Here is a 21653-nt window from a genome sequence, read left to right as displayed (position 1 = left end):
GTTAGTCATACTAAGCATACTTTCCAGCATTTTCAGCTGAATTATCAACTCTAATACTCAATAAATACAGGGTGTAACTGAATATGTGTAACACATTTAGGAAGGTGATTCCTCATCGAAAAAAAGATAGAATCTTTCATATGAAGAAATTTCATTGGAGCATCCCTTGTTAAGATACAGCCCTTAAAGGGGGTACATAAAATTTGTATAACAATTTTTTCACAAGCACTAAAAAAGTTACAATATTGAAATTAACCTGACGTTTTGTACTATCAAGAAGATACTTAGCCAGAAATTCATTTGGTTCACCCCATGGTTGTAAGGGGTGGAAAACGCAACCCCTAAAGTTTATTTCCAATGTAACTGTCTTATCATTTGTTTACCATTTGAAAATTTATTTCCGATAGCCTGTTTCATTGTAAACAAAAAATGGCACCTGGGTTTTTTGCCCAAATAAACCTGTTCGCAGCAAAAACTTATTTTAGGAACAACTACAGAGATACATCGTCATAAATGCGAAAATACGAAACCAATTTATCTAGTAGGTCGTTATCAGCGATAGTGACAATTAAATTGGTATGAGGTGGTCAGTTTGTGAATTTTCGGAATTGAATTGATACTAATTGTGTGTTGTTGTTCTGTTCTTAATTTGTTACTTTAATAATTCACTTATTATTAAAATAGCATACAGAAATGAGGAAATGGCTGATATGCATTACGTTTACGGTCTATCGCAGGGGAAAGGGTTAGAAAATTCTAGAAGATATGCTGAAGGGATCCTCAACAGCAGCATCCTTCACATAGAATATTTGCTCGACTTCATCAACGATTACGAGAATATGGTTCATTCGACAAAAGAACGCAGCGCGAGAAGTACGAACACCACAGCTTGAGGAAGCAGTACTTAATTTGATTGAAGAACAACCTACTACCAGTACTAGAAAGATTGCTTTCCAGCTAAATGTTGATCAAATGACGGTATTTCGAATTTTAAAGAAACAATACTGATACCCTTACCATCTGCAACGAGTACAGGCACTATTACCGCGAGACTTTCCGAACCGTCTTGAATTTTGCAACTGGATGCGGGAAATTGTCACTATTGTCGAAACTAACCATCAAGAACAGTTTTCTCTTAACGTGTGGCCTCATTTTCTACCTCCTCGATTGAATGGTGAGGCACACGTTCAATTTTTGAGAGAAGTGCATCCAGTACTGCTGGAGGAAGTTCCTTTGGGCGTCAGAAGGGATATGATTTTTATGCATGATGGGGCCCCCGCCCATTTTAGTCAAGTAGCACGTCAGCATTCAACGGAAACATATGCAAATCAGTGGATAGGTCGAGTTGGACCATAGAACTGGCTCGCTCGATCCCCGGATCTCAATCCTCTCGATTTCTCTATTTGGGGCCATTCACAGCATTTGGTTCATCGTTCTTCTGTTCGCGACGTAGAGGACTTAAGAAATTGCATCATCGATGCGTGCAGGGTAATCAGAGAGACTCCAGAAATATTTGAGCGAATACGTGGCTCAATGCGCCGACGTCTAGACGCATGCGTAATGTCTGAAGGTAGACACATTGAACATTTACTAGGATTTCTACATGTTGTGTGTTTTGTTATTATTAAATCAGTTTTGTTCATTACCCTTCAATCGTTTCATGCAGGTACTAACTACAAAATAACAATAAATCCAGTTCGCATTTATGACGATGTATCTCTGTAGTTGTTCGTAAAATAATTTTTTGCGAATAGATCAAGCAATAAATACAGATACCTAGCTTGAGAGTTACAAACAAACATACATCCATAAATACATATACAGGTGAAGCTAATAAAATCGTGTTAAAAATTAACACTATCCACCGATCATTTTCCCAGGTGTTGTTACTATTCCGATGTGCTAGTAAAATGGCACGTTCACTCCAAAGTCCCAAACAGCAGGTGTGCTTTGTCAATTAGCAGTAAACTAACCCTCTCACAGGAAGGGTGTCCAACCCTTCTAAGCATTACGGCATTTTTTTCTAAATCGCGACTCCTCGTTGTCATAAAGTTTCCCAAAAAGTTGATTCATTTTTTCATGACTTGAGATAAGTTTTATAGTCGTTACGAAATTTTTCGTTGCCTCATTATCTTGAGTGGAGAGAGGGTTATTTAAGTGATGATACTTTTCCACTGCGGCACTTCGATAAACGGGAATGCTGATAATCTTGGGAATGTTATATAACGACACACACGATACGGAAATTGGATTTTTGGGGGAATGTTCCATGTTTACCACTCTATACAGTGGGCGGCTAAATTATGGAAAAAATACGTTATTTCGCAAGAAATGCACTTTTTACAAAAATGCGATTTTTTTATTATGTTTCACACTCGTCTCGGATATACCGTGTGACATAGACTTATGGTACACCCCGCTTTTTTTCTTTATTATTTCACCTATTTTCACGGAACTGATAATTTGATTATGCTTACAAAGAGGCACTTTTTGACGTAATTTGAGATTTTGTTCAACTCCCGGTTTTTCCGAAATTTTATCAAAGTTTAATTTTGAAAAAGCACACCCTGTATATTATTACATTTTTGAAATTTACACAATTTTCTGAATCCAATGATACCCCATACTTGATATTTTAAGTGTTAAGACGCTCGGTTTATTTTTCGATCTAGAGAGCCATGAAAATTATTAAGTATTTTCGCAATTTAATGAAGGTAAGTTAATGAGGTGGCTATGAATTACAAACAACTTTTGACATTTCTATAAACTGACATTGTTTGTTAGTTACTGAAAACATTGTTGTCAATCGGATTAACAACAGAAATAAGTAAAAAATGCCACAAGTGTATAACAGAAACGAGAAAGTAGATATGCTATTGATTTATGGGGAATGTCGGTAAAATGCAGTTGCGGCTCACCGGTTATACTGAAGAAATGGAAATAAATGTCCTCATGAGGTTGGAAATGGATAAAACAGTATATCTTAGGCAGCTGCCTGTTGAGTTGGATATCAGTCGTGAAAGTATCGATCTTTCAAATATCAACTTCAGCAACATCTATATGACGCCGATAGCGTAAGACGGGTGGAATATTGCAGATGGTTTCTACACAATAATGTGCAGCCCAATAATGAGTTTTTTGAAAACGACTGTATTCTCAGATGAGTCAAGATTCACCGATCTTGGTTTCTTTAATAGACAGAATACCCGATATTGGGCAGAAGAAAATCAGAATTTGTTTCGGCAGGGAAATTTCCAAGAACGTTTCGGATTCAATGTCTGGCTGGTAATAGGATAATTGGCCCCATAATATTTGATGGTCCTTTGAGTGGTGATAGATACCTAGGTTTTCTCAGAAATTGAATTGAAGGATATTTAGAAGATTCAACGCTGAATCTGGCAAATCGACTGTTTTTTCAGCAGAATGGAGCACCTTCCCATAATAGTAGGATAGTGACTGAGTACCTTCGTGATAGATTTGGAAAGCAATAGATTGGAACACATAGTCCTATTAGGTGGCCTGCTAGATCACCCGACTCAACCCCGTTGGACTTTTTCATTTGGGGTCACTTGAAAAATATTGTCTACGCAACTTCCCCAACAACCCGCGAGGACCTGAAAGTACGAATAAGACAAGCCAACTGAGGAAGATTGGTATATACAACCATTATGGGGGAAACAGTCGTGGCACGGATAGCAAGGGGCTGTCCATAACAGGGGGAATTCTATCCCCTCTGTTATGGAACCTTGTAATGGACAAGCTACTATGTTTCCTGGAGCGTAATGGGTATAAAGCACCGGGCTATGCAGACGACTTAGTCATCCTACTCCAGGGTAAATACAATAATGTAGTGAAGGGATGCATGCAGTAGGCCCTGAACATCATAACAAGATGGACCGAAGAGGAAGGGCTTAACATAAGCCCATCTAAATCGACCATAGTAGCATTCACCAAGAAGACTAAAACGGAGGGTCTCGAGCCTCTAAAACTTCGAGGTGAAGAAGAAGAAGAGATTAATTTTGAGTCCACAAAACAGATAGCACAGGTGCAAAATCCAAGAATTCGACAAATCAGGGAAGCTATCGAAATCGAAAAGCAAAGCCTCATCAACAAAAGGGATGACTCACTAAACATCCCAAGGATTTGGAAAACAATAATTGAAAATAACCTCCAAAGACAACCACGAATCGATAATGAACCATCGCAGGTAGGAGAACTGCCAGAAGCTATCAACAACCCTGAGGTGGAAAAACAGGTAACAACTTACGCAAGCGAAACCATATAAAAACACCACAAGAAGAACCTAACATCAGTTACACCTCTCAAAGCGAAGCAGTAACTCGTCTTCATAATGCCGTCTTCATATATATGCTATATATATATAATATATATATATATATTATATATATATATATAATATATATATATATACATATATAATCGAGAAAGATTAATGCAGTCAAATAAATAAGTATCATTCTGATCATTCCCATATTGATTTCAATTTGAGAGCCACCGGTAAACAGCCTATTGAGCATCGTCAGTACCGGGCAGGCGGTCCTCGATTGAAGATAAAATGTGAAAAACCAAGAAAAGTAGCCAATAGAAATAACTGCGTGAACGCAAGCGAGACATATGTGGAACCACCTATTGGTGTGACACCCAAGTCAACTTACCAAGTTTTTATGTCAGTGTTGGTAGTTTGACCAATCAACCGAAAACTGCGGTGGCAGAAATTTGGGAAGCTCTTGCTAATCTGAAATGTCATCGGAAACGAATCACATGTTTCTAGAAATGTTTCTAGAATGTTTCGAGAAAGATTAATGCAGTCAAGCTGCTGGAAAATAATTCTATGAAAATCAAGAGATAAATAAATAAGTACCATCTGATCATTCACATATTGATTTCGATTTAAGAGCCTTCGATTTCCGAAGACTTCCATTGGGATATATAAGAACTACCAACAGGCAGAGAAAGCGAATCTAGTTGGAAGAATCTAGTGTTGCAGTGTGGTTGATAATTGTAGAACCTACAGGGAAAAAGTCACAATTTTGAGCATGATTCTCTGAGAGAGTTGCGAAGAGTGATATTGGTGAATACTCAGAATTTCATGTTTACTCAGGTAACGTGACAGGTTGTATAATTTCCGTATATGAAGCAGGTCAACTCCAACCCGTGGAAAGTTGGAAGTCCCTAATGAAAACACGTTGATAATTAATTAGTTCTTAGTCTCGAAACCCTTATCACATATTGCTATCAGAAATGTCATAACTAGATGGTAAATCAGGGAAAGCTTTCCCGAGATTATACCGAAGTGATGTTTCTGCATAGTTGATATATTTATTTTCACTACCAACTGAATCAGTTAATTGACGTCTAGTATATACTTCAACACCAGGGTTGAAAATTCCCGGGCTTAAGAGAGAAAACGCATTTACTTTGTTCAAAATTGGCTTTATTCACAACGTAATCTCCATCAAGAGTCATACAATCACTCATATTGAGATGTTAGAGCGTAGCTCTAATTAAATTATTCAAAAATTAATTTCACAGTATTATGAAATTGATTTTTAATTTTTATATAGCTGAAAATTGTTTTATATAAATATTATATCTATTACTTTACAAAATATGTTTATATAAAACAATGTTCAGGTATATACAAATTAAATTATTTGAAAATTAATTTCACAATATTGTGAAATTAATTGTATCAATTACTTAATTAATTGTATCTATTATTTCACAATATATGTTTCTATAAAACAATTTTCAGCTATATAAAAACTAAATTAATTAAAAATTTATTCCACAATATCGTGAAATTAATTTTAAATTTTTATATAGCTGAAAATTGTTTCATATAAACATATATTTTAAAATGATAGATAAGGCAAAATTGTAAAATTAATTTAGGTTGGTATACCTAAATTAATCTATACAGGTGAACCTGAATGGTTCACCTGTATAGGATACCTATATAGCATAAATAAGGTTAGCTTCGTATTAGTTTCTAGTTTTAATCTTCCTCTTTGAAGATGATCACTTGGTGATCGAAACACCTGTCGAAGTGTTAAAAATAACGATACATCCCAAAGGGGTCACATACTGAATTAAGGCCCTTCTGGCACTTCTTCTTCAACCCATTCTAGTCATTGACAATCAAAACCAACAGGGTTGCTCAAGAAGTTACGTCATTCCATTATTTTCTCTCTCTCTCAACCCACAAGGTATATTAAGGACCGTTTGATATTTTTCTTAGTCGAAGACGTCGACGACAACACCCTTCTGGTCATTGTTGATATCCTCTACAAGAACTAACAAGGGTGCACAAGAACTTACGTCATCCCATTGTTCTCAGTGGTTTGCCGTTTCCTGATGGTCGATTAATTGAATAAGGAATATTTACATTCCATGGATGATAGAATAACTTCCGTGACTTCAGAAGCACAAGTTGATGGATCTTTAGAGCTGAAACAAACATCTAGCCAGAGGAAAATGTTCTTGAAGATCCTCCCATTCAGCTGATCTGTAATGCCAAACTTTGTGCGGCTCACATGGTAGGAGATCATCATGGAAAATGAGAAATGGAACTTTCAATTTTTTTCACCATCTGAATATAAGTTTTCAACGGGTAAAAACATAGAAAGTTTTATTCCTCATTTTCCATGATTCATTACGAGTTAGTGTCTCAAAAACCACCACCATTTGAATATTTCCAAATGCAAAATTATGACATTCAGCCGGAAATTTAATGCACTGCAAGAAATACCAAAAAATAATGAACTGAAAAAATAGCTTTTTTCAAATTCCAATGGTCATAATCAAGAGCAGTATTACCAAAACATTCGGAGAAATGGGTTATGCTATTCATTCGTCAATTTAAAAATGTGGTTTGTATGCATTATAACTGGATATTGAAAAACTATTATGGCATAATCCATGTTTCTGATGTAGCTTGTGAAATAAATAATTCAACGCCTAAATTCAAAAACAATGGTGATTCTGCGGTGAGAAATATGTTTCTGGGGAACTTTAAAGTTCAACGTTCGTCGGGATTCATCAATTATTAATTTACATTTTCCATTCAGCTGGATGTTAGGAACATTTATTCTTTTTGATTCATTACAAGGGTATACAAGCTGTTCCATTTTGAACGAGGGTTAGCTAGATCGTCTAGTCTAATTAGATTTGCAATCAATCTTAAATTTTACAAAATACGTCACAGCAGAAATGTTTTATACGAAAAAACTTCCAAACAAGAGCAATTACCGCCGTTGGTTCTTTGTTTGAAACACTAATGAGGAGACTATTAAAAAATGTTCAGTTCACCATATTGAGAATATACAACACCAACAACTTAGATTGGATTGTTTTGGATGTTTTTTGTGGTTCACAAAACTGAATAATTGGAATCCTCAGGTCAAGTGGGAGCCTTCGTCATTATTCCTCACAATTCATCAATATTGCCGGAATTTCAGCAGAATACCCTGTTTACAGGGATGAGTACAGAAGGGTCAGGTCGGGTGAACGTGGTGGCCATTTGATAGGATCCTTGTTTCCTATCCATCGTTCTGGCATAGTCGCATTGAGGAAATCTCTGCAGGAGTTCTGTGATGTGGTGGAGCTTCATCATGTTGGAAACACTGATATTTTGTCGAAGGTAAAACTTCTCACAACTCAACTAGAGTCTCCGACAAGAATTGAAATGTAATTTTCCAGTCAAAGATGTCTCAAAAAAGTAGAGACCTATAATCTTGGTGTCTGGGGTTCTGGGTAATAGTAAAGGTTTATCAGGATGCTTCAGTTTATTCACGATTGTCGGTAACGATTCCACAAACTAAAATTTTACTACCTTCAGTATTACATTCATTTTTGAAGAACAAAAATGTCACTTACCTAACACCAGGAAGAAAAATTTGGTTTGCAATATTCAACAAATAAATGTTATTCCAAATGGCTATCAGCTTGGTGTGCCGGCATCGAAGTTCACAGAATAAGGTCTGGAATAAATAACGAAAGGTTCAATAAAAATGTTCAACAATGAAAACCTTCGTCGCCAATGCTGAATTGTGAATAATTATTTCGCAGACGGTAAACTAGTAACTACCATCTTGTGATCAATAGCACAGGATACTTTCATATGCTACAAAAAATGTATAAGTTTGAAAATGTCCTTATAGGACGAAACTGCAGTAACGTTAGTTTCAAATTAAAGTGGCAAAAAACATAAAAAGTTTCAAGTTTTATTATGATTTCCTACCACCTAGTAACGGCTAAATCCATTAATTTATTGACGTAGTCGATATAGCAATCCCAATGATATTTCTTTGTTCCTAATTTTTTCAAAACCTACTCAAAACACGGCATCAAATCTTTGTATTTTTACACAATATGTTTCTCACAAACTGGACCAACGTAAACATGTTGATATGATGTATACAGACTTCAGCAAAGCATTTGATTGGGTTTCACATCATCAGTTGCTCATTGAATTATCAAGATTTGGCATTTCGAGGAGCCTTCAATATCTACTGAAATTATATCTTTGTGATGGGAAATTATTTGTGGAATATGAAGGAATTGAATCGTTTATATTAAATGCCACTTCCAGGGTTCCTCAAGGTTTGAACTTGGGTTCACAATTATTTTTTTCTGTTTGTTGATGACACTTCTGATAGTATCAACTCTAAAAAACTACTTTTTTCTGATGATATGAAGAATTGGGTCTCATGACCTGTTGGATGTATTTTCTCAATGAATAAATAAATAAATGAATAAAAATTTCAATTTCAGTATCAACACTGTACAACTCTTACGCCAGGGTTTTTTCAAACGAACCATGATTCCGTAAACTCCTTTCAATGAGCTGTAAAAACATTTTCCAGATGGCTGACCTCTTTTAGAATGCGCCAAATTGGACACTATTGGAGGGAAATTTCTGTTTTGGAACTAGATAGATGATAGCTGATGGCTGTATCTCAGGTCGAATTTTATGACAAAGTCAATGGTGCACATTCACGAAAAACATGCTGTAACTCAAGAATGATGATAGATATCGATATGCGGTTTGCACCATCGAGTTTGTCATGAAATTTGACCTCCAGACATCAGTTTCAATACGTCTGTTTTGCAAACAGTAGTTTTCTATTGAAAGTGTCCAATTTAGCACACTGTGTACAATTCCTCAAACAGAGCTAGAGATCCAATAGCATTTGTCAAACACAAAACCACAAAAGTGGAATGTTCGCTGTTGTTCCAAATATGTTCAAAATATGAACCTACTGCATTAGTATAATGTCAAGTATATCGACAAAGTCATAACCTGTTGTTGCAAGTCTTATCAATGATAATTGGATATATTCGGTTTGATCTTTGGTTGAACATTGGTCATCTGAAAATGAGAGACGTTATTTATAAATTACATCCGTTGAAAGGCCCGATATACTCGAATTTCACCCTTCGCGAAAAGTGCTTTCCATTGTCTTACTTTCGAACTGGATCTCAATCCACTCCCCTTCCTAGTAATTCTCTTCCACGTTCTAGTTTTTGTACATACCAACCCGATATTTGCATAGACCACGTAGAAGTCAGATATACTGTACAAAAACTTTTAACATGAGGGTGTGGAATAACAGAATGTCTGGCGGTGAGCCTTCCATTTTGGCGATAAATTTATAAGTTTCGTATCATTGGCTTTCAAAAAAATAACTACTTATTTGTTTCTGTCTGTTAGTAATTCAAAATCGATGTTTCTGTTGGACAGACATTGCTGTTGGCGTTGAACGTATATCAAAGAATTAAATTATATTTTGTGAAAAATCGTTACAATTGTAGTTGCTGAAAACACAAAAATAGGGAGGAAGTCTCAATATGGTGTGACCATACTCTTCAGCAATGTTCTCAAGGGCATAAACTTTTTCAAATGTTTTCATCCAAAAAACTTCAAGTAGTTGATTTTTGGTCTAGTAATATTTAAAATAATATCCAAATTTGGGATCAATGTGTTTTCAAACCTTTCCTCGTAAATATAAGCTACCATGTTCTTATGGTAGTCAACATTGCAGTCCCCAATTTTTTTTCCACATATAATTCGGAACCCATCCTTTGCTTCTTCCGAAATGCACAATTAATAGTTGCAGTTATTTGCTTGCAGGCATGTTAGGCGTACACATTCTTGAACGATTAATCCACCCTTTTGTAACTGTGTCGTGAGTGTCAGACCAAGTGTCGTCCAAACAGAAAATTTGCCGTTGTACTTGTCTATATTCAGTTATTTATACCAACTATTTGTTACGCAATTCCAGTGTTCTTCTGCTTTTCATAACTGCTTGTTTGTTTATTATTTTGAATCTAAATCCTAGTTTCTTCATCCGATTCTGGAAAATTTTGTCACAGCAGCCCAGGTTATGGTCGAAAGTATTCAATTCCTTCCTTATGATTTCAATTGTAAAAGGTTTTGATAATTCTTTATCACATCACGTCTTGTGTTCATAATGTTTGTTTCTGACTATTTTACATACAGTTTCGAAAGGAATTTCTGTCAAATTTGAGACATGGAAACATACTTTCTGTATTTCAATATTCAAATTCATCCGAATCTCATTCATTGGTATCTCTTTTTTGTATTGTTCACCATCGCTATTGGAATCACTACACAGGAAAATGTCTGCGTTGTTATCATACTCGTTATTATTATTAGTACTTGTTCAAGGACGCCACATTTCAAACAGATAAAAAACTTTTTTGTAATTATAACTGCACCAATATTGAATTTCAACACCTGAATCTCAATCAGTTCCTGAACTGATAACCATCCCCGCATTCCACGATTTCTATTCGTCAAATTTATGGTTTTTCGGCCAATCATGAAACTCGGTTAGTAAAAATTATTCAATACGAATCACCAAGTTTACAGTCCTCTTGGACTAGTTCTCTGCCGGTTCATTTCTACGTATTGGTTTTTTTGGCCTTTGAGAGTTCCGCCAACTTCAAGAGTGCACAATATCGTTTACTCAAACTATACCTCTAGATACCTCCACTTATCGTATACCAATACATTTCTAGCATTCATTTGATCAACTCGGGGGATTTTCAGTAGAAATCCATTTGCTTTTCTGCAGCGAAAGAAGGGGAATCAAAATCTCTCTTAAATAAGGCAGCACTCAATTCAGATTTCGATCTAAGAGAAATTGGAGTACAATACTTTTAGTGTTGAAGATTTTACAACGATTTTCAGGGTCAAGAACCTCACCTCCCAAATGAATTTGATGTGTTTTTGGATTCTTGCCAAAAGTTTTAGCCCTGGCAATTATTATTTGTGTTGCGTTTTAGATGATACATCTGTATAAATGCACCAATATTCAATATTCAAAACATGATTCAGATGAAATCCAATTATGAACATTTCCACACCCATCCTAATCAACATTGCTAAATAGTTTCAAATCAATTGTCACACTTAATGAAATTATAAAGTTGTGGACGTCACCACAAAGACCATAGATTGATCATTTGAATGCTTTCCCATAGCTCGGAACACACTTGCATATCTGATTGGAATTGGCATCGAAATCGCAGAATTACGTGGATGTTCATTGAATTCATAACATCGTTACCGTTCACTGGTCGGGCCCCCATTTTACGATGAGTTATAATATCATTGGATAGGCTTTGATTTGCTTTGCAAAGCTTCACGTACGCGAAGCGTACGTGAACAAACAGTATTGTCGAATTTGGGACGAAACCAATCCACATGAGATCCAAAAGCGTCCAATGCATCCCGCGGTGTCATCGGTCCATATTTCTTCGAGGACGACGTCGAGCACTACGGGTCGAAGATTACTAACATCTTCTGGTCTGAATGATGATCTGGACACCTACGACATGTGATTCCAACAGGATATCGCTACATGCCACATAGCTCATGTCACGAAGGGCACGGTCATCTCAGGTGGAGGTGATATGAAGTGGCCACCGAGATCGTACGATTTGACTCCTTTAGACTTTTTCTTGTGGAGTTTTCTCAAGTTGCAAGTGTATGCGATCGAGCCACAAACCACAGCGGTCCTCAAAACCAACATAACCCGTACCATCGGTCAAATTCAGTCTGATTCATGCATCAGAGTCATGGATGCTCTCCGGATGCTCTCCACCCAAAGAAGACGTGGCGGACATTCGAACGGTGTTATATTCCTCACATGGCATCAATAGTTCTTTCAAACGAATACACAATTCCAAATTCAAAGATAGGAAGCGATTAGTGGAAGAACCACTAAATATAAAGAAATGGCCACAGTCAAGAGCCATGTTGAGTGGAAAGCGACAACACAACAAAGTCCTATGTTCAACGCATTGACGAAGTGTCATCTGTGAAAGTGAGAATCCTCATGCTGAGATGATTGTATTCATGTCAAAAGAATGTATGACTTTGAGTCTGCTTAGTGTTACTGAGGGAAATTTCGAAATATCAGGCGCCCGGCTTCTCGTCGTAGATAGCCACGGGAGCTCTACTATGATGAATCTTTCCCTCAAAGAATCCAACCAAGGGTTAACAGAAGAGAGCTTCTCAGCTCTTCCACTCTTCATTTAGTTAACACATCTAGGATGCTGGAAAGAGCAGCTTGAAAGCCATAACCTCATCAAGAGTGAAATACCTCATGAAAAATCTGCCCTGCACCAAATTGTTGAACAGTAGAAGCAGAAGCTGCTTCAAGAGAGAAAACAGATTCTACCAGAGTAGATAAGCAGATGCTTACGCTAGAACAATGAGTCATTAGAGGCAAAAAGTTCTGCATGGCTCAAAATCGATCAATCAACTGGAATCTCTTTGATTTGCCACCATGAATGCCGATTAGGATATTTTAGTTAGCAAACAAATCTGTCTTGCTCACCTGGCGAAGGTTGTTATGGAATGACCACGCTGATCAGCACAGCACATTTTTGTACCTATCTTCCAACGTTTGGTACAGTTCCAGACTCACCAGTTGACCTGAGAGATGGTTTGATACCAAAGCTGCTCTTGCTACAGGTTGGTTGCCAGGATTACGAGAGCTGTCACCAAGCCACACATTTGTGTTGCTTACCTGCGAAGGTTGTTATAGATTAGCCGCGTGATCAGGCTTTGCTAGCAGAGCCCAATTTTGTATCTATCCCGTCGCAAACGGATCAGGCGTTCAGCGTTTGGTACAAACCCAGAATCACCAGTTGACCTAAAATATGGTTCGATACCAAAGCCGCTCTTGCTACAGGTTATCTGCGAGGATCAAGTGACACATTTGTGTTGCTCACCCGACGAAGGTTGTCATAGATTGGCCACGCTGATCAAGCCATGCTAGCACAGAACATTTTTGTATCTATCGTGTCGCAAACGGATCAGATAGTCAGCGATTGGTACAGTCGCAGAATCATCAGTTGACCTGAAAGATGGTTCGATACCAAAGCTGCTCTTGCTACAGGTTTACTGCCAGGATCACGAGAGCTGTCACCAGGCCACACATTTGTGTTGCTTACCTAACGGTACCAGACGGAGGTTGTTATAGATAGCCGCGCTGATCAAGCCATGCTAGCACAGAACGATTTTGTATTCATTCTATCGTAAACGGATCAGGGAGTCAGCGATTGGTACAGTCGCAGAATCACCAGTTGACCTGAGAGATGGTTCGATACCAAAGCTGCTCTTGCTACAGGTTTGCTGCCAGGATCACGAGAGCTGTCACCAAGCCACACATTTGTGTTGCTTACCTAACGGTACCAGACGAAGGTTGTTATAGATTAGCCGCGTGATCAGGCTTTGCTAGCAGAGCACAATTTTGTACCTATCCCGTCGCAAACGGAGCAGGCGTTCAGCGTTTAGTACAGATCCAGAATCACCAGTTGACCTGAAATATGGTTCGATACCAAAGCCGCTCTTACTACAGGTTATCTGCAAGGATCAAGCGACACATTCGTGTTGCCCACCTGACGGAGGTTGTTATAGATTGGCCGCGCTGATCAGGCTTTGCCAGCAGGGTACAATTTTGTACCTATCTCGCCGTAAACGGATCAGGTTATCAGCGTTTGGTACAGTCCCAGGATCACCAGATGACCTGTGAGGTCATTCACCAACTGACGTGAGAGGCTTCGTTGGGGAGACGGATTTATTTGATCAACATTGCATAGGTGTGAAACCCTGGCGTGTTGTCTTGGAGGGACAAATAGCCTACTTACTATCCCAACCTAGTGAAACTTGGACTTCATATTTTGAAGAGAGAAACTTTTGAAACTGAGGTTTCAAAAATAACAGTTCTGTAAACACTAAAGATTACTGAAAATTGGACTTCATTATCTCAAGATTCCATTGCCACAATTTTTTTGTATCTCTGTAGGAACTGCTCTAATATAAACTGAAATTAACGCTTTTGAATTTAGGGTCTTCCACACAATTCCTTCATTACAAATAATAACGTTCCACAAAGGATTTACATCCGCGTAAACTATGACCTGAAAACAGGCAAAATATAGTAGGTCGTAACACATAAATCATACGTTTATCTGGAATTCTGGAATGAACTCAACAATTAAAAGACCACAAAACGGATCGTGATGGAAAGTATGGCGGCAGAATTGTTATTAACTACGATTTCGGATGAACTGTTTTGCGTAGATGATTAATTGTATCAGAAGTAATACGAGAGAACATGAACTGTTGTGAATATTAATTGTTTCTGGACGCAGGAAACTAGCAAACAATGAAATACAGGTTCATTTTCATATATGGTGAAACAGGGAGCCGCTTCAACTTTTTTCTGATATGGTAACGCATCAGCTTGAAAGTAATGATGATGACGTTTGAACGAATTCACTTGAACAAAAGTATATTCATAATTATGAGTTTTAATTTCGAAATAGGTGATCATCCATCTGCCTAAAGTGAAAATATGACTATCACTTGGGAAAAAGTAATGCACTTCAAAGAACCATACCAATGCACTTGCAACCTTTCTTCATCACACGCGTCGCATTGAATTGTGAGATCGCTGAAATCAATTTCGTCAGACGATAGTTTTAATTCTGTAATTACTCTCAAAATATTCATTTAGAATATATGGTATGGAGGGCAATGAACTTTTACACTGATATTGATATAACTGTAAAGGTGAAAAGCACATGTATATTTACAAAAAAAGTGGTGAAAACACAGAAAGTTTTTTCTCATTCTTCAAAACGATAATACATTGCCGGTGGAACAAACAGATTTGTGATATTCCTAAAATTCCTCACGATAAAATCGTATGCACGATATACTGAATTTTCTATACGATTATTGTGTATGTTGAAGGTGAGCTCTGCATCAAAAACGTTTCCCAGATATTTCATCCCATCAGTACACTGCAATTCTACATCATCGATTGAGTATATTATTGTCATACATTTGAATATTCGCATAGGGAGACTATTTTTGATACGCCATTTGTGAAAAAAAAATTAAATTGTGTCTGCAGATTTATACAATTATTTGAAGAAATGATGAAAGTATGTAATTTCACATCATCGACAAACAAAGCTTTTTGGGATTCGAGATACATATACAGGTCATTTATGTTTACTAAAAACAATAGTGCACCCAAAATAGAACCCTGTGGAATACCGCTAGTTGCTATATACTGTTCTATATAAATATATACATATCTATATTCGAAAGTTTGTGTAAGAGAGATTTATGATTTATTCTGACGAAAGCCTTTGGGAAATCTGAGTACACAAAATCTACTTTAACTTTGCTCTCTAATGTTCTGCACATAAATTGAGAAAATATCGATAAGTTACTGATTGTCTACATGATTATAAAATGTAGTGATAAATGAATGAGTGAATGAATATACAGTGGATTTCTTTAATGTCCCCCCTTTTTTTGAACGGGTCAACGCAAGAAATTGAAATTCGAGATAATGAAATTGATGCATGAAAAACTTTATTTTGAAGTGAAATTGGCAGATGAAACTTTCAAGATGACGACTGGGCGCCATCTGGGAAAAAAATTATAAATAGAAAAGGGGGGACTTGTGATACATCATTTCAAAGCTCCTGACGAATACTTCACAACACTAGAATATGATGTCAATATCTTCACCTATTACAAAATGGCGAAACATTTAATAATTTCCTGAAGACAAACACATTGATATCGATATTTCTAGAAATATTCATTTTTATCTGCCATATGGCAGATAAAACTCGATAAGTTTGTTTAGTTATTTTCATTTATGAAAAGTCAAAAAATGTCAGTACGACAATGAACATCATTGTTCAGTTAGAATATTCTCATTTAGTTTTCGGTTTTACTAGTAGAAAGGTAACACGTTAACAATCTCTAAAATGGTCAATTCTAGTCAATTGAAAGAAAAAATTGAAGCGATTTGAATTTGAAGATGATCCTGATCGAAGAAGAGAATTCTGCGAAATCATGACGGAAGGCATCCTATCTATCTCCACAATATTTGTTTTAGTGACGAATGTACATTTTTTCAATGGCAATGTTCACAGACAAAATTGCCGTTATTGAAATGACACCAACCCTCACGTTATGCGGGAAACACATACCCAATATCCAAAAAAATTAACGTTTGGGCAGGAATATTGGAAAACCATATTGTAGGAACTCTATTTATTGATCAAAATCTAACAGGGAAACTGTATTTGAATATGCAGCAAAGCACTGTTGACCCTCTCATCACTGAAATCGTTGAAGCGAATCGTAATGAACTCGATATGGAAATTGTATTCCAACAAGATGGAGCACCACCACATTACTCCAGGCAAGTAACAAACTATTTGGATACTACTTTTTCCGGTCGTTGAATTGGCCGTCGAGGTCCTACAGAATGGCCAGCCCGCTCGCTAGATTTGACACCTTTGGACTTTTTATGGGACTATTGCAAAAGCTGTACGAAACTGAACCTGCTTCAATATTGGATATACGGCAGAGAATAATAAATATTTGTTGAGATATTGACGGTACTGTGTGCGAAAATGTTCGGCTTGAAACATTGGATTGGCTGTTTAATGTCAGTTAGATGAAGGCAACCATTTCGAGCATCTTCTGAACTGAGCTCAAGCTTATTACCCACCTATTATGTGGTTAATAAATATCAATATATTCAGGCATCTAATGAAAGTTCTGCCATTTTGTAGTAGTTGAAGATATTGACTTCATATTCTAGAGTTGTGAAATATTCATCAGGAGCCTAAAAAATATGTGTCACAAGACCCCGCTTTTCATTCAATTTTTTCTCAGATGATGCCCAATCGCCATCTTGAACGTGTCACCTGTCAATTTCACTTCAAAATGAAGTATTCATGCATTAATTTCATTATCCCAAATTTCAGTTTTTTGAGGTGACCCTTTCAAAAAATAAACGGGGGGGGGGAACATTGAAGAAATGCACTGTATTCAAATTCAGTGAAAGAAATTAGCAGACTTGTGCTACCATACTCTTGTGTCAGAAAAAATTCAGTACCTAGTTTGGTTGTTTAACAATTTATAGCAGTAAGTGCGTGCATAGATCTTTGCGTGAGACATATTTCACCTCGATTCACTTGACCTATAAAAGGAAAAGATACTGGAGGGAGTTGTGAAAGGCCATAAACAACTCCACCTACAGAAAATGGAATTTTATTCAGATTTATTCATAAGTTCCGACTGTTTTAAATGGTAGGTGGCATCAACAGCGCTCGAACCAGCTCCAGGCAAAATAATATTTGCCGCCTATTATTACCCATGCGTTATTCCATTGATAGTGTGATTTTAACCTAAAAAAAGAAAAATGTTTTCTGCCGATATTATTAAAACAAAATAAGTTTCGTTTCAATAGCAGGGGAGCCCACGATGTAAAATGGAGATTTACTCGAGCGTCATTGAGACATATTAGGTTGCAAAGCTTAGATGATGAGAAGAAAAAAATGTTATATAATATATACCTTTTCATCGGTGGGGGAAGCGGCTACAGATTTTTGAATCTGTAAAAAAATATTGTTGCATGGACAACGCGTCAGATATTGATAGCATCAATGTCCGACGTATTTTTAATAATGTTGATATGTCAATCTGATCGTTTGCATGATGTGGGTGGTTATACGTAAGGGTTAGAAGTGAAAAGAAAATAATGTAATCGAGCGCGTCAGATTTTCCAAGGGGGTGTTAAGTGCAACAAGAAAAAGCTCTCATTCAATAATCTGACGATTTCGATCTGACGCAAACTCGCGGCCATTATTATAATGTGCAAAAAAAAATCGCCAATTTGAAATACTCAAGCGCGTCATGTTGAGATATATATGGTTCATCTTTATGTTTCAGACGTGCTGTCTCATAATCTGACTATTATCTAGAGGGATTCGCTCAATCTGACAACATCAATATTAAAAAAAAATTCAATTCATTGAACTTAATTAATTGAAATGCTCGGGAAATAGCATGCAAATAAATGAGTATATGTTTTTTAAGTAGAAAACACTTGTATTTATGAGAAAATAATTTCAAAACAATGCTCAAAAAAATTTATTTTTCTATAATCAATTAAATGATTAATGAAGAAAAGAGAAATGAAACTGTCTATGTTTTTTACCACTTTTATTTGTAACTAACGTTACTGCAGTTTCGTCCTATAAGGACATTTTCAAACTTATATATTGTATTAGTTTGTATATTGTATAATTTTGAAAAAAGTGGTAAGTGGTAAAAAACATAGAAAGTTTAATTTATCTTTTCTTCATTATGATTTCCTACCACGTAGTAACGGCTACATCCATCAAATAATTGATAAATTGATCATCATCTTCATTACGAACGAGTCTCTGTGATCAGCTGTGATGGTGTCATGGCAACAGAATTCAGAGTGGGGACAGAGTGAGAGAGTAATAGATAGAGAAAAAGTGAATAGAGAATAGAGGAATAGGAACTCGGAAAGGGAAATATAGACATCACACAGCTGCACGCATTAAACTTTATTGACAAATTTCTGTTATTTGGGCTTGGGAAAATCGTCAGACTATATATTTTTTGTTATCCTTGAATTATTTTCTTCAGAATAAAAAAAAATTAGCTACGCTCGAAAATGACGAAATGACGTTATTTTTTTACAACTTTGCTGACCTCCTATTTCTTTACGTCACTCAAATTGTAAGATTACTGGAATATACACTTTTTAGCAGATAATTAACCCACCCTACCTTAATCTGACGCGCTCGAGAATTTCTGGTGATCAATTTTTTTTACTAATCTGATCCTTCATCCTTCACGTGCGGCCTTATATATGGGGCTCATATTTGGTGGAGGTACTTAACCGGGTACAAAGTATCGCTCTGTATATTAATCTGCCGCGCTTTAGTGAATCCCGAAATCCCCGCTTGGGCTCTCTTATTATAAGATATCCATTCAAATCCAGCATCCAGCACAGTTTGAAGGACGCAGTGTGACCACATTTTATTTTTGTAATCGATTAAAATATAATGTGAAATTTCAGTGATGTCAATAGTAATATACTATATTCCAGAAACTTTTGTGTAGGATGTAGTTTTTTTTGTTTGACCATCTTTCGCCGCCACCGCCGCGCCTTCTTCAATTTTGCCGCCCCTCATTTTTGCCGCCCCGATCAGGAAATCGATGTGTGATATCATTTGTAAAAAAATAAATATTTCTAAATATAATATCTGAGTGAACTACCGATGAATGTTGGTGAACGATCTAAACCGCGCAGAGTTTGTCATTACAGATCTTTGTTTGAAGGTAGCTGACAATGTTTCGTGGTGAAAAAAATAAAAAGAATTACCAAAAATAATAATTTTATTAAAACAGAAAACTGAAATTACACGTAAATAACATACAAGCTACAACCATAATATAAAAAATTTACATTTCAATAAAAGCTGAAAATTAAAAAATATCAATATCAAAAATGAAAAATAAAAATTAAAATTAAAAAATTCCAAACAAAGTTACGTCACGACGTTTTGATTGTTAGTATCCACAATCGTCTACGGGTAATAACTGGACTCATTCCTCCGAGATCTGACTATAGGTCATTCGGGTGCTTTCACCTTTCACCTATCCCCTCTTTCCTCTTTCCGTTCCATTGGTTTTAACGGGAGATGACCGTTTGGAGGGAGTTGGTCGTTTTTCGCTTGATTATAGGTTTCCATATGTTACGTATCTCTACGCTAGCTTGACTAAATGCGTTGTTGGACAACCTATACGTGGCTTGAGCCAATTTGATATTATGTTGATGAGCCCAAACATGCTCTGCTATTCCGGATTTGCTGGTTTCTCCTCGCTGTGTGTGTTTCTTGTGCTCAGCAATGCGAACTTTCAATGGCCTCTTAGTTTCACCGATGTATGATTCTCCGCACTCGCAGGGTATCCGGTAAATGCAATTCTTGGAATCGCAGTCCGCGTTTGGTGGCCTGGTTTTTGTGAGGCTGCTACGGATAGTGTTTCCAGATCTGAAGCAGGTCCTGATGTTATACTTGGACCCACTCCTTCTTATCCTTTCCGATAATCCTCTGATGTAGGGAAGTACAAGTACTGGTTGTGGCGGCTTCTCTTCCTTGTGGAGCTCTTGCTGTCTTCTAGCTGAAGCCTGTTCTACCATCACTCTGGAGTAACCATTCCGTTGAAGGTCATTTTTGATGACGCCTATTTCTTTTTCGAGACCTTCTTTTGTATTACAGAGCTCGAAAGCACGTTCTAGTATGATTTGAAGTGCTTCTCCTTGACAGGAACGTTGGTGTAGAGGCTTTCCATATCGAAAGTGATCAGTTAATCCAGCTCTTTGACTTCGATTCCCCCTAGTAGTTCAACGAAATGTCTTAAATTTTTCACAAAAGATGATGTTTCACCTTGCAATGGTTTAATTATTGGTAGTAAAAACCTGGACAAGTTCTGAGTAGCTGAATCTCTGTAGCTAATGATCGGTCTGAGCGGAACATCCTTTTTGTGGATTTTGGGTAGTCCATACAAGTGAGGTGGCTTACTGTGGTGTGGTGTTAGCGATGATCGCTCTTTTTCCGAAAAATAGACTTGGTGTTTTTTCAAAGTCTGGTACAACTTCCTTCCAATTGATGCAGTAGGGTCTCTTACGATATTCGTGTATTTTTCTTTCTGAAGCACCTTTTCGATATTCTGTTCGTAGAGATCAGTATCCATCACAACAGTAGCGTTTCCCTTATCTGCAGGTAAGATCTTGATGGTGTTGTCTCTACGTAGCCTGTTCAGAGCTCTTCGTTCTTTATTGCTGACGTTATTTTTATTTTTCATTTTTGTTATTAATATTTAATTTTTTATTTTCTGGTTGTAGCTTGTATGTTATTTCCTTGTAATTTAAGTTTTTTGTTTCAATAAAATCGTTATTTCCGCTCGATCTTTTTATTTTTTTCAGGGATTTCAAATCAATTCATATTATATTAGACAATGGAAGTCCAAACTATTAAATACATTACAGATCTGCTGAGGTGAAAGATCTTCAAGACAATTTCCGAAATTTCTCTTTGCTAGATGTTTGTTTCAGCTCTAATGATCCATCACTGTGCTTTCGAAGTCACGCAAGTTTTTCTGTTATCCATGGACCCACATCCTTTTCCTTTTCCGAAGGAAGGATCTTCTAACTGCAAGCTGCCGCCTT

At 36.8% G+C, this 21653-nt stretch overlaps 1 protein-coding gene across 3 annotated transcripts in view; it reads right to left on the bottom strand.

The window, feature by feature from the left end:
- The window catches only part of LOC111516433 (probable G-protein coupled receptor No18), a 231794-nt gene that overhangs the window by 146816 nt on the left and 63325 nt on the right, over positions 1-21653 (bottom strand). The window contains exon 2 of one of the 3 annotated variants that reach the window (XM_074172438.1): positions 7900-8003. The exons of the other annotated variants lie outside the window; for them this stretch is intronic. The gene's annotated coding sequence lies outside the window, so the exon portion shown is untranslated. The remainder of the gene's footprint in view (positions 1-7899; positions 8004-21653) is intronic. 3 annotated transcript variants of the gene reach the window in all.

This window comes from Leptinotarsa decemlineata, unplaced genomic scaffold, assembly GCF_025532065.1.
Source record: "Leptinotarsa decemlineata unplaced genomic scaffold, Ldec_3_MD MMD2_P_RNA_scaffold_12, whole genome shotgun sequence".
NCBI classification, from domain to species: Eukaryota; Metazoa; Arthropoda; class Insecta; order Coleoptera; family Chrysomelidae; genus Leptinotarsa; species Leptinotarsa decemlineata.
The sequence above is the reverse complement of the archived record's forward strand: the minus strand, read 5'-3'. Positions and strand labels throughout refer to the sequence as shown.